The sequence below is a fragment of the Hyperolius riggenbachi genome, chromosome 10, assembly GCF_040937935.1.
Source record: "Hyperolius riggenbachi isolate aHypRig1 chromosome 10, aHypRig1.pri, whole genome shotgun sequence".
Lineage (NCBI taxonomy): Eukaryota > Metazoa > Chordata > Amphibia > Anura > Hyperoliidae > Hyperolius > Hyperolius riggenbachi.
The window spans coordinates 59,524,216-59,537,529 of record NC_090655.1 but is presented as its reverse complement, the minus strand read 5'-3'; the positions used below and the strand labels follow the sequence as shown (position 1 = coordinate 59,537,529).

The following is a 13,314-nucleotide window of genomic DNA, read 5'->3' as shown; positions in this document are numbered from 1 at the left end:
ATTCACATTTCAGTAATAAGTGGTAATGTGCTCACACGATCTCCAGAGAGTGCTAGCCCTTTGCCGGTTCAGAGAGGATCCTTTGCCGGTGCTGGTGGGCAGGCAGAGATCACGTTAATCTTAGGATACTCGTAAGGATGGGGGCGTCCAAGTGTAAAAATATATACAGTGGAGGAAATAATTATTTGACCCCTCACTGATTTTGTAAGTTTGTCCAATGACAAAGAAATGAAAAGTCTCAGAACAGTATCATTTCAATGGTAGGTTTATTTTAACAGTGGCAGATAGCACATTAAAAGGAAAATCGAAAAAATAACCTTGAATAAAAGATAGCAACTGATTTGCATTTCATTGAGTGAAATAAGCTTTTGAACCCTCTAACAATAAAAGACTTAATACTTAGTGGAAAAACCCTTGTTTGCAAGCACAGAGGTCAAACGTTTCTTGTAATTGATGACCAAGTTTGCACACATTTTAGGAGGAATGTTGGTCCACTCCTCTTTGCAGATCATCTCTAAATCCCTAATGTTTCGAGGCTGTCTCTGTGCAACTCTGAGCTTGAGCTCCCTCCATACGTTTTCTATTGGATTAAGGTCCGGAGACTGACTAGGCCACTCCATGACCTTAATGTGCTTCTTCTTGAGCCACTCCTTTGTTGCCTTTGCTGTATGTTTTGGGTCATTGTCGTGCTGGAACACCCATCCACGACCCATTTTCAGTTTCCTGGCAGAGGGAAGGAGGTTGTCGTTCAGGATTTCACGATACATGGCTCCGTCCATTTTCCCGTTAATGCGATTAAGTTGTCCTGTGCCCTTAGCAGAAAAACACCCCCAAAGCAAAATGTTTCCACCCCCATGCTTGACGGTGGGGACGGTGTTTTGGGGGTCATAGGCAGCATTTTTCTTCCTCCAAACACAGCGAGTTGAGTTAATGCCAAAGAGCTCTATTTTGGTCTCATCAGACCACAACACCTTCTCCCAGTCACTCACAGAATCATTCCGGTGTTCATTGGCAAACTTCAGACGGGCCTGCACATGTGCCTTCTTCAGCAGGGGGACCTTGCGAGCCCTGCAGGATTTTAATCCATTGCGGTGTAATGTGTTTCCAATGGTTTTCTTGGTGACTGTGGTCCCTGCTAATTTGAGGTCATTCACTAACTCCTCCCGTGTAGTTCTAGGATGCTTTTTCACCTTTCTCAGAACCATTGACACCCCACGAGGTGAGATCTTGCGTGGAGCCCCAGAGCGAGGTCGATTGATGGTCATTTTGTGCTCCTTCTATTTTCGAACAATCGCACCAACAGTTGTCACCTTCTCTCCCAGCTTCTTGCTAATGGTTTGTAGCCCATTCCAGCCTTGTGCAGGTCTACAATTTTGTCTCTGACATCCTTGGACAGCTCTTTGGTCTTTCCCATGTTGGAGAGTTTGGAGTCTGCTTGATTGATTGATTCTGTAGACAGGTGTCTTTTATACAGGTGACTAGTTAAGACAGGTGTCCTTAATGAGGGTGACTAATTGAGTAGAAGTGTCTAATCACTCTGTGGGAGCCAGAACTCCTAATGGTTGGTAGGGGTTCAAAAACTTATTTCACTCAATGAAATGCAAATCAGTTGCTATCTTTTATTTAAGGTTATTTTTTCGATTTTCCTTTTGATGTGCTATCTGCCACTGTTAAAATAAACCTACCATTGAAATGATACTGTTCTGAGACTTTTCATTTCTTTGTCATTGGACAAACTTACAAAATCAGTGAGGGGTCAAATAATTATTTCCTCCACTGTATAATCTTTCAATAGTTAAAATAAGAATGAGAGGTAATCTCTCAGGGCTCATTTCCACTATCGCGAATTCGCATGCGTTTTTCGCATGCAAATTCGCATAGCAATACAAGTGAATGGGACTGTTTCCACTTGTCAGGATTCCTTTGCGTTTTTCTGTGCAGAAAAAATTCGCATGGCAGAGCCATCAGAATTTGCATACCGCATACCGCTATGCAAATCGCATACAATGTATTTAATAGGAAATTTGCATGAGGTTTGGGTATGCGAATTTTCATGCGAATTCGCATAGAAACAATGGAAAAGCACACCAGCACTGCCATGGTTAAATTTGCATACATCGTCATCCATGTGAATTCGCGTGAAAATTCGTATGGACCTGCATGCAAATTTCGCATCCGCATGCAAATTTTTACCGCGGCGATTCGCACCGCACAAGTGGAAATGCAGCCTCACCTCTCCTGATGACAAAAACACCATTTGTACTGGAAAAGTATTTATTCGAAACACAAAATGGACAACGCATTTCACGGGTACTAGCCCGCTTCCTTTGGTCAATACACAGTGCAGTGAAGCATGGTGAATAGGATATGGGCACCTCTAATAGCTAATCTAATCTAATAGAGCTAACAGAGGGGCATATCTCCAATGACTTATTTTAAAGGCAGGGGTAGGAGCATTTACTGTGACCTCTTTTACAGGCATAGGAGCAATTCCAGGGATATCCTCTAGGGGCAAAAGTAGGACCATTTCCATTGGCTCCTGCTGGAACAGGAACAGTATATCTGCTAGTGCCCATTTCTATGGTAATGAGCAGAATTCTGCATAATAAACAGCCTAGGCTAAGCCTCCGTTGGAGGGCGGGGCTACATACCAATATTCAGCAGTATATACTGTAGCTGTAGGAAGGGTTTCTGATGCTGGAATTTAATGTAAAAGTAGGTAACCTGAATAATTACTGCATTCTACAATATGCCGTTACGGTTCCTCTTTAAAGGGACTCCGAGCTCAGAGTAAAAATAAAATTTGAACTTACCCGGGGCTTTCTCCATCCCAGCCCTGGTCGGGACGTCCCACGCCGGCCTCCTGGCTCTTCTCCCGGCGGCTGTCCGCATAGCGCGGACAGGCGGTTTAATCGCGCATGCGCCGTGCTGTCACGCCGGCCGCCGTCATGACGCACGGCGGCCGGCGTGTGACGTCATTCATGACGTATAGGAAAGAAGAAGGCCCGACACTCGCCAGTGTCGCCCGGGGGACCGGCCTGTCTGCGCTATGCGCACAGCCGCCGGGAGAAGAGCCAGGAGGCCGGCGTGGGACGTCCCGACCAGGGCTGGGATGGAGAAAGCCCCGTGTAAGTTCAAATTTTATTTTTACTCTGAGCTCGGAGTCACTTTAAGTTCTGTAAATTCCATTACAACCAGCTAAAATGGAAAAATGCTGACTTGTTTGTATGTGTATATCCAGGCCCTAGACTTTTTGCCGTCTGAGGCAAATTTAGCAAAAAATTGAAGATCACCCCCCCCCACCCCCACCCCGTGGGGGGCCGCTGTATTGTAAGTGGACGGCGATGCAGGAAGTGACGTCAGTGGAGCGCACGCTGGAACGCGGAAAAGGTGAGTCCTCCCCGCCCGTGCCTCTTACTATCGGGCATCGGTTGCTTCCTATTTGCTGGAGGGGAGCGGCCCCCCTCCCCACCGCTAGGCCCAATACCCCCGTCCTGCCCGCTACCCCTCCGGCTCGGCGACCCCCCCCCCCGCACCCACGGACGGACGGGTGCCGCCCCTAGAAGTTTGCCGCCTGAGACAAAAGTTTCACCCCGCCTCATGAGCGGGCCGGCCCTGTGTGTATCACAGTGAACATGGAGGAAAGAAAGAGTAGCAAAGAAAGAGGAAACTAAACTAAAGTGATAGAAAAGCCTGGACAACCTCAAGGCTACAAATGCATCTCCAGAGGTCTCAATGCTCATGTGTCCTCTGTGAGTAACATTGTAAGACGTTTACAGCCCATGGCACTGTAACTAATCTCTCTGGATGTGGGCGAAAGAGAAAGATTGATGATATGTTACAACAAAGAATTGTTCGAATTGTGGATGAAGAACCTCGATCAACTTCCAAATAAATTCAAGCTGACCTGTAGGCACAGTGTCAACCTACACTCAGTCAGTCGCCATCTGAATGAAATGGGATGCTATGGCAAGACCCACGAGGACCATACTGCAGACACGGAAACTTAAAAAAACAGATTGGAGTTTCACAGGACACAGGAACAGAAAGCTTTGCTGGTGGCAAGAAAAGGAGGCAAGATTCATTTGGGTGCTAACTTTGTGTGCTAAGTTGGCCGGCCGTGCAGCCAACTGTTAAAGCTGCAGTGTGCTAAATTGTAAACAATGGCCTGGTCACTAAGGGAGTGTAAGCCTGTGGTCCTGTAGTGGTTAAACTGAGAAGTTGGAGTTAAGTGATTTTTGTACCGACTCTACAGCCCTGGTTTTCTGGCATAAATAATAATAATAAAGAGTCCCAATATTTTTGGCCATTGCTGTATGTAACCCCCTTGTGTTTTGTCACACCTCATGTGGACGCGAAGGGGGAGGCGAACTATACAGCGCATTCAAGACAACCCGGCGGCCAACATTTGGGGTGGAGCCCACTAAAAACTCTGTGCGACTATACCACGGCAATGTTTGTAAGTGTGCTATCTTTTTATCATTAAACTAGTTTTACATTTTTACGCTATGGGAGCTCTGGTATGCCTTTTTTGAGGTGAAAAGACCTAGCAACAGCTACGGTGGGATTTGAGGACGAGTATTCCTTATATGGCTGGGGGCGGCCAGATGACCCCATAAGCGCTCAGGACCCATCTGACAGAGGGTCATTTATCAACGGTGAGTGGCCACTGCTTGGGGTGTGGTGGTGGTGTCTCACTGAAGTGGATTATCTGCCTCTCTCTTAAGGTGGCCACACACGATACAATAAAATGATCCTGATTTTACAGCAATTCGATGAAAACGATCGTATCTCTCGAAAAAATCGAAAGCTTTTTTTTTCATTCGACTGAAAAATCCGATCGGAATTCCCGTTTTTTTCGATTTAAATCGATCCGGAATGCCAGATATTTCTGTTCAATTTCTCTAAAGATTGTATGGTGTGTGTTGGATTGTAAGTTTATTAATATACACACCCTAGCAATTTTCTCAGAGTTTCCAATCATTTTGATCATAATTGGGGAAAAATTGAACATAGGTGTGTGTGGTACATTGGTCATATTTTTTAATTTGTTACAATCAGTCAGAAAAATTGATTGCAATTCTTAAATTGAACAGATATTTAAAAAATTGTATGGTGTCTGGCCACCCTAAGAGGAGAAATACCGACTTGTTTACATTGTTGCCACTTGTTGTGGGAAAGGACTGGTTGCTAGGATCTTAGTGTGCAGCTATTTTTAAATATAACCTAATAGTTTTATACTGGGGGACTGTACGCATGTGTGCGTACAGGTCGGTCGTTTGAGATCGTTAACCTTCACCAATCAATCGTCGGTCAATGGTCATTTAGACCAATGTTCGTCTGAGGCGTGTATGCACCTTTAGAGATGGCCAGAACCGTTCGCACATGAACGTGTTCACGGAAACAACACGTGTTCGCACCAAAACGCGAACTTTATGAGAGTTTGACCATCCCCCTATACTACATCATTGGGCTAAACTTTGACCCTCTACATCACAGTCAGCAGACACATGGCAGCCAATCAGGCTGCACTCCCTCCTGGAGCCCCCCCCCCTTTTATATAAGGCAGCAGCGTCTGCCATTTGGTGACTCTGTGTGCTGCTGTATTAGTGAGAGAAGGGAGAGACATTGGAGAGATAGGGAAAGCGATAGTTAGGTCTGTTAGCTTGCTCCTTGCTGATATTTGTTGATGAAAAGCACCCCAAAACAGCTCTTTTGAGAGCTAATGTTCTTGTGATGTATTTTTTTGTGTGTGCCACTGACACTGCATATACAACCCTGTCTGGGCTAATTGCTAATTGCTGTACTGTGCCAGGCCCAGCACATTCAGTGCCTAGTGTGACTGCTGCACATTGTATTATAATACCAGTCATTGCGTACCTTTCACTGCATCTGTGTGACAGCAGCCTGTTTTATATACCAGTCCGTGCATACCTTTTTACTGCACCTGTGAAACCGCACTTTGTTTTATATACCAGTCACTGATTACCTTTCACTGCATCTATGTGACCGCGCGCTGTTTTATATACCAGCAGTCAGTGCATCAATTTTCACTGCACCTGTGTGACTGCACATTGTTATACCAGCAGTCACTGCATACCTTTGACTGCACCTGTGTGACTGCACATTGTTATACCAGCAGTCACTGCATACCTTTGACTGCATCTGTGTGACCACACGCTGTTTTATATACCAGCAGTCAGTGCATCCATTTTCACTGCACCTGTGTGACTGCTGCACATTGTATTATAATGCCAGTCACTGCATACCTTTTACTGCATCTGTGTGACTGCAAACTGTTTTATATACCAGTCAGTGCATACCTTTCACTGCATCTGTGACTGCACATTGTATTATACCAGCAGTCTGTGCATACCTGTCACTGCACCTGTGTGACTGCACATTGTATTATACCAGCAGTCCGCCAGGCCGCAATTATTTTTCTAAAAAGGCGATGCCCAAACTGTACCTTGAAGTTGAAAGGCAAGTGGTGTCATCTCTGGCACACAGCGTTGGGTCAAGGGTCCATCTGACCACAGATGCCTGGTCTGCAAAGCACGGTCAGGGCAGGTACATTGCTTATACAGCACATTGGGTCCTACCTTGGATGTGTGGTGGTAGCCGTTTCTCAGGCTCCCACTCCAGACCGGAATCGAACCCTGATTCCCCGGCAATTACCCGTGGTCACCATGGTGCAGAAAGTACCAAAGAGAGTTGTTCGCACAGTTGAATGAATGGCAGACTTGCCCTCCATAACAGATTCTCGTTAAAGGATTTCTAGCGTACCCATCATTGTACAGGGCCTCGAAAGAGTCCTGTATTGTTATTTTTCGTCACTACCTTCGTGAGTCGGGACTTGCGTGCCGTGCCTGCTGCCTTCCTTGGATGTGTGGTGGTAGCCGTTTCCCAGGCTCCCACTCTGGACCGGAATCGAACCGATTCCCTGGCCGTACCCGGGGAATCAGTCAGTCCCCACACAGTATCTCTGCCTGCAGGACGCTTGACTGCCTTCTCTGCCACCACCAACAGGGTCCAGGACTCCAGGTGGATTCCTGAACAAAAAGAATAATCATTTTTCTGGTGTGTGTACATGCCTGCCTAATTTTTCTGGATGCACTGGGGCTACAAGAACAAAACAAAAAGCATGTGTCAATTCCCCTTCATGATCGTTACCTTGCCGTGGTAAAGGGGCTTGCGTATCACAATGAAGCAATGACCGTCAGCTATATGAGTGTGTTCGGGGCATACCTGACCCAAGATAATAAGGTTGTTGCTTCATTGTGAACATACCAAATTCGATCAGCTGGACACTCAGTCACTGTTGTTCTGTCATTGAGCTACCTCAGCCCGACCATATGGGCTTAAAAAACCGCCATCGCCTGCACTCTCACCATCGTGCGCACCAGTCCAGCACGGCCGTCACTACACAAACAGCTGTTTGCTGTGGGTTACACACAGGGCCGGATTTGTACTTTTTTCCACCCTAGGCCCACTGTCACCAACCGCCCCCAACATTAACGCTATTTCCTTCTTAAAAATCGCTAGTGGGGTACTGCATATGCACAGCCAAAGCTACACACTTCCTTGATCGTACTCCAATGGCTGGCAGTATTTTACTCATGCGCAGAATACTCCCATCCACAGGAGCACAACTGAGGAGGTGCATGGCAAGGGCCGCACATACGCAGTAGCCCACAACTGGTCTAGTGGGCAAGCTTTTGGATGGGGACAGCGGCACAATGTAACAGATAAGGAGAAACCAAGGGACCCGTAAGGCTATGAGGGAATGGAAGAAGCCCCAGGTTAGTAAAATAGAACTTTTCCTTTGTCTCAGCGGTACACTGAGAAAGAAACCTGAGATATAGGCCTCAATTCACTAAGCTTATCAAACACTTTATCAAACGTTTGATAATTTTCCTCATGGGTAAATCTAAAATTCACTAAGGTGTTATAGATTTATTGAACGTTTTATCGATAAAATGTTCAATAAATCTATAACACCTTAGTGAATTCAAAATTAGATTTTACCCATGAGGTAAATTATCAAATGTTTGATAAAGTGTTTGATAAGCTTAGTGAATTGAAGCCAAAGTATAAGGTTTTACACTTACCTGGGGCTTCCTCCAGCCACCTTGAATCCATCTGCTTAATTGCCGTCGTCCTGATCCCCTATATTATCCTGCAGTGGAGTCTGTGATCGAGCCCAGTCTTGCGCCACTGCACATGTGTGGTCCCAGGCTGGCCACATACACCCTAGAATTGAAATCCCATGGCTGGGAAAGTTCTGCGCAAATAATGTTGCGCAAATTGCACATGTGCAGAACACTCCCAGCTATGTGTGATTGGTCCCAGTGAATCACGACAGGGCCAGTTGGGGAATTTATAGTGCCAAACTGCGAAAGTACAGGCTGTACAGCGATCAAGGAGCTGGACTACAGGGCTGTGGCTGCTGTACACATCTGAATAGAAGCTCACAGAGAGTGGACAGAGGTAGATCAAGAGCATTAGAATCCCAGTGTGACAGGCTTATGTATCACAACAAAGAGAGGATTGGGACTGGTAAGAAGCCCCCTAAGTATAGTTATCTTAAGAAATTAGGACATTTGTTTCCGGGGTGGGGGGTCGGCACAGTGAACATCAGTCATACAGTACAGTAATTTCAATGGTGTCTACTTAAAGCAGCCTTTATCTCCCCTGCTGTCAGACCCTCTGGCATCACACACGCTGGGAGTGAGGTGATCGCTGTGCACAGCAGATAAACTTTTTTCAAGGAGGGGGAAGAAGGTCTGGACTCTGGAGCTGCACGCTGCCTGCACACTAGGATTCTCTTATCCATGATAAATCAACCCCAGCTGCACCGGGAGACACCAGACCTTCACATCCACTCCACACTCCTGGCTGGCCGACGTCACATTGATTGATAGAGGTTAGAGAGTGTTACGGCTGTATAGGAAGTCACCGCTGCCCGGGGCGGACTTGGGAGAGAGAATCTGCGTGCAAGAAGCTGCAGCCTCACAGTGAGTGCACTGCTCCTAGCTGGCAATCGCAGAGCTGCTCTGTTCACACAGACAGGCTCAGACGGACAGTCAGAGCAGGGCGGCTGCGGACTTCCAGAGTGGGCGAGCAGCTCTTATGGCAGATGACAGGTGCATTCCGCCCTTCGGAATGTAGCAGATTCTGTCGCCCTAGTTCCAGGCCTCGGGTGCCTGCCCCTAAATCCGGCCCTGGTTACACAGTGAGTTTGGTCTGTCAGTGTGAAGCAGTACACTAATTACACTACCTGATTGATGTATACACATGCAAGATATTTTAAAGCACTTTATGCCTCCAATTTAGCAATGCAATGGGATTTCTGCCCTTTAGGGATTATAACCCTGCTCTGCGTCAAATCCGTAATTTTCCTGGGGACTTTTGGCGTGTATGCCCCTCCGCCATGCCCCCCTCTAGGTGTTAAACCCCTTGAAACATCTTTTCCATCACTTTTGTGGCCAGAATTAGTGTTTGTAGTTTTGAAAGGTTGTCTGCCTATTGCGGTTCGCGAAGTTCACATGTTCGTGAACTTTTGTGGAAGTTTGCGCTCGAGGTTCGCAAACCTAAAATCGGAGGTTTGAGCCATCTCTATGCATCTTTATACTTGCATCGTATCCATGATCGCACATGTGATCCGGCAACGCACCATATGCTGCTTGTTATCTCGACTAATTGTCGCACCGCAACTCATCAGTGTGTAATCCCCAATGAAATATAATATTGTTTTGATGCAATTATATTGTCATAAGCCTTAGTGTTACAATCCAATCATCTGTTTCGTGACTTTGAGTGTCACTTCCTCAGGTGCTGAACGCGGCTAGAAGAAGCTGGATGCGGAGGGAGGAGGACAGACAGCGTTGAACTCGTAAGGAGGTGAGTCCAGGTGGGGGCTATGAGGCGGCACAGAGGGGGGAATGAGGAGACACAGATAGGGAATGAGGTGGCACAGAGGGGGGCCATGAGGCTGTACAGAGGGGGCAGTGAGGAGGCACAGAGGGGGCAATGAGGCACCACAGAGGGGGCAATGAGGAGGCACAGAGGGGGCAATGAGGAGACACAGAGGGGGCAATGAGGAGGCACAGAGGGGGCAATGAGGCAGCACAGAGGGGGCAATGAGGCAGCACAGAGGGGGCAATGAGGCAGCACAGAGGAGGCAATGAGAGGCACAGAGGGGGCAATGAGGCAGCACAGAGGGGGCAAAGAGGAAGCAATGCAGGAAGTACAAACGGAGGCACAGAGGGAACATAGAGAGGCACAGAGGGGGACACTGAAGGCAAAGGGGGGCACATAGGATGCAAAGGGGACAGAGATGGCACAGTGTTTCGACTTCAAACGGATTCAGGTTAAGAACGAGCCTACAGTCCCTATCTCTTCATTAACCGGGGACTACCTGTATTGCTGTGTGAACAACGTCGTTGGAAAATACCATTGTTTGTCTATTTCAACGGTAAACTTGTTTCGACGAGGTAGGTTGTTAGTTTGCTGCGACTTTTGTATAGCATGCGTTTGCGGACCTCTTTGCTAAACATGGTCTGTTCCAACAATGCTGCCACAAGCAGTGAGAATTCAGCTCTCTGACCGGAAAACAAATTGTAGCCATGTATAATGAAATACTGCTTTTCTTTTAATGCTATTACAAAATGAACCTTACATTTATTAACAATATTGATTTATAAAGCGTCAACATATTCTGTGGTGCTGTAAAAAGTAGGAAAACAAGAAGTACATAATGATACCGACAATGATTGCATAATGATACCGACAATAATATACATCAAATATGGACACTGGTACAAAATACAGAACTGGTGATTACAATGACAGATGTAACATGATGAATAAAATGTATAACAGAGAGCAAGTTATGAAATGAATAACAAATTGCAAGACCCAAAACTATCACATTTGTGATAGTTGTTCTTTAAAAGGCACCCTAATCTAACACTAAATCTATAATACTGCATTACACAAGCCAACATGTGTAGTATGGGGGCCTTATACATGCCTGTCCTCCAGTTTGAATAGGCTTCCCCTCACTGTGCCGCTTACCCCCCACCCCCCCATCCCATTTGTAGCTCTGACTGGAGCCAGTCGCATAGAGGAAAAATGGGAGCCCAGTGGAGAACAGGGAAGTACAAGGATTCCATTCTAAAAAATATAGAGCAGCTAGCAAATTAGTTAACCCTGGCACTGCCTGTCTTCTCGTACAAGAGGATTCAAGAGAAATGCAGATGTCCTGTTATAGAAAATAAATCTATTCTCTTGCAAATTGATATGGTTCTAGACCTTATTCTTGCCCTTCTGCGCCTTCAAATCACTCTCAGCTGATACATAACCACTTCAAATGCCTCCATCTTCTCTGTCAGCAATGATCTGACAGGAATAACAACAGAGCAGTGAAGGAGATAACTAATCCTAATTGTAACGCTAAACCACGCCCACTTTCATTTTCATGAATTGCACTTTCTTCCGTTTTAACGCATCACTAACGAATGATTACCAAATTATTACCGAATGCTCGCTAACAGCTGTAGATAAATTTGATGAATCCTGAAATCAACTTAACGAATTTGGTATTTTACCGAACTGTCGTTAACCAATTCGATAAGTCTTGATGAATCGAGGCCTTAGTGTGAGTTCAGGTGCTCTCTAAAGGGAACCTGCAGTGAGAGGAATATGGAGGCTACTATCTGCATTCCCTTATACACAATGCCAGTTGCCTGGCTGCCATGCTGAGCCACTGGCTTCAGATGTTTGTGAGTCACACACCTGCAACAAGCATGCAGCCAGCTGCGTCAGACCAGAGTACAGCATCTGATCTGCGTGCTTATTCTGGGCCAATGACTTAAAGAGGAAATGTAGTGAACATAACATAACAGAATAAAATTGCTTATTTTTTACAGTATTCATTTATAGATTATTTAGTTAGTGTTTGCCCCCTGTAAAATCTCTCCTCTCCCTGATTGACATCCTAAAATCTTTTGTGCATAAGAGAAAACCAGGGTTCCGGGCACCAATGTGCATTCTCTTATGCACATTGATCTACTTTGGCTGGAGGCACATTGGTGCTGCACCCAAGGCTCCCAACCTGCCGGTCTAAGCATTTGGTGCCGCTTGCTTACATCTCTTTTGATACCTAAAATCTTTTACAGGTGGTGACATCTTTAGTTCTGCCAAGTGATCTGTAGGGAATGTACGTTACTGAGAGTTCTATGCACAGAGGGTGATTTTGCTTGCTTGGCAGTTGGAAGAATTGCCCACAATGCAACGAGGTTCACAGACAGCAAACTGTCAGGACCACGGCTATGACATCACACTGTGGGAGGGGTTTCACCACACTATCAGCCATACAGACCCCCCCTGATGATCTATTTGAGAAAAGGTAAAGATTTCTGTGGAAAAAGGGGTATCCACTACTGATTCGAATGAAGTTCAATCCTTGATTAACGTATTAGAGGAAGAACATCAGCACAGAATCAGACAACTGCTGTTGCTTATTATATAATGAAGATGGCAGCTTCCATAGTCCACCCACTTCAAGTTCCCTTTAAAAACAACAGATGTGAGATCAGGCTGTATAGAACTTCTATACGTGAGAACTCATAAGTAAAGTTTGTTGAGTAAAAGTCTAGGGGTTTTATTTGTACATATTATTTTTTTGTTATTTTCAGGAAATGTACTCCTTATTTTCCATTTATTATTTCTCTTTTTCTCTGTCTCTTTACTAGGCAGCCAAGTTATTGTTTGGAGGGCGATAGCAGGCAGAGGCTCGTTTTATATTTCCTTCCATTATTGCATTTTCTTATTACAAAAAAAGTAAATAAATAAAACGTTTATATCAAACAGTCTGACATCCATTTGTCAGCAAAATATTTCTTCTTTCTAAGATAATCTTCAGGGTATTCCAAAATATCATTATTCCTTTTGCCTGTTGTTTTTTTTTTCATTTAAAAGTTTTAGACAAAATTACAGGTGGCTGAAGAGAATCAAACTGGAGGGACTTTAGAGGCCAGAAATTCTGAAGAGACGAGCATAAGTAGTGCACTGGGCATTGCTTAACCCTTTCCCGACCACCTAACGCCGATAGGTATCAGGAAGGTGGCAGCCCCAGGACCGCCTAATGCTGAAAGGCGCCAAGTCCTGGGGCGGAGTTTTACAGGGGATCTCGCGCGCCGATGCGCTAAGCTCTCTCCCCGTCATCCTCTGCTCAGCCATTCCATCCTGCACAAGCCCAAACCAATCCCAGCCAGGGGAGTGTGATAGAGGACATGCACAGCACTGGGC

The 13,314-nt window shown here is 45.7% G+C and overlaps 1 long non-coding RNA gene across 1 annotated transcript in view; it reads left to right on the top strand.

The window, feature by feature from the left end:
- The window catches only part of LOC137533861 (uncharacterized), a 307,467-nt gene extending 294,641 nt beyond the window's left edge, over nt 1–12,826 (top strand). Inside the window, exons 3-4 of the long non-coding RNA XR_011024239.1 lie at nt 9,835–9,903; nt 12,759–12,826. This is a non-coding gene — a long non-coding RNA (uncharacterized lncRNA). The remainder of the gene's footprint in view (nt 1–9,834; nt 9,904–12,758) is intronic.
- The last annotated feature ends 488 nt before the right edge of the window (nt 12,827–13,314 follow it).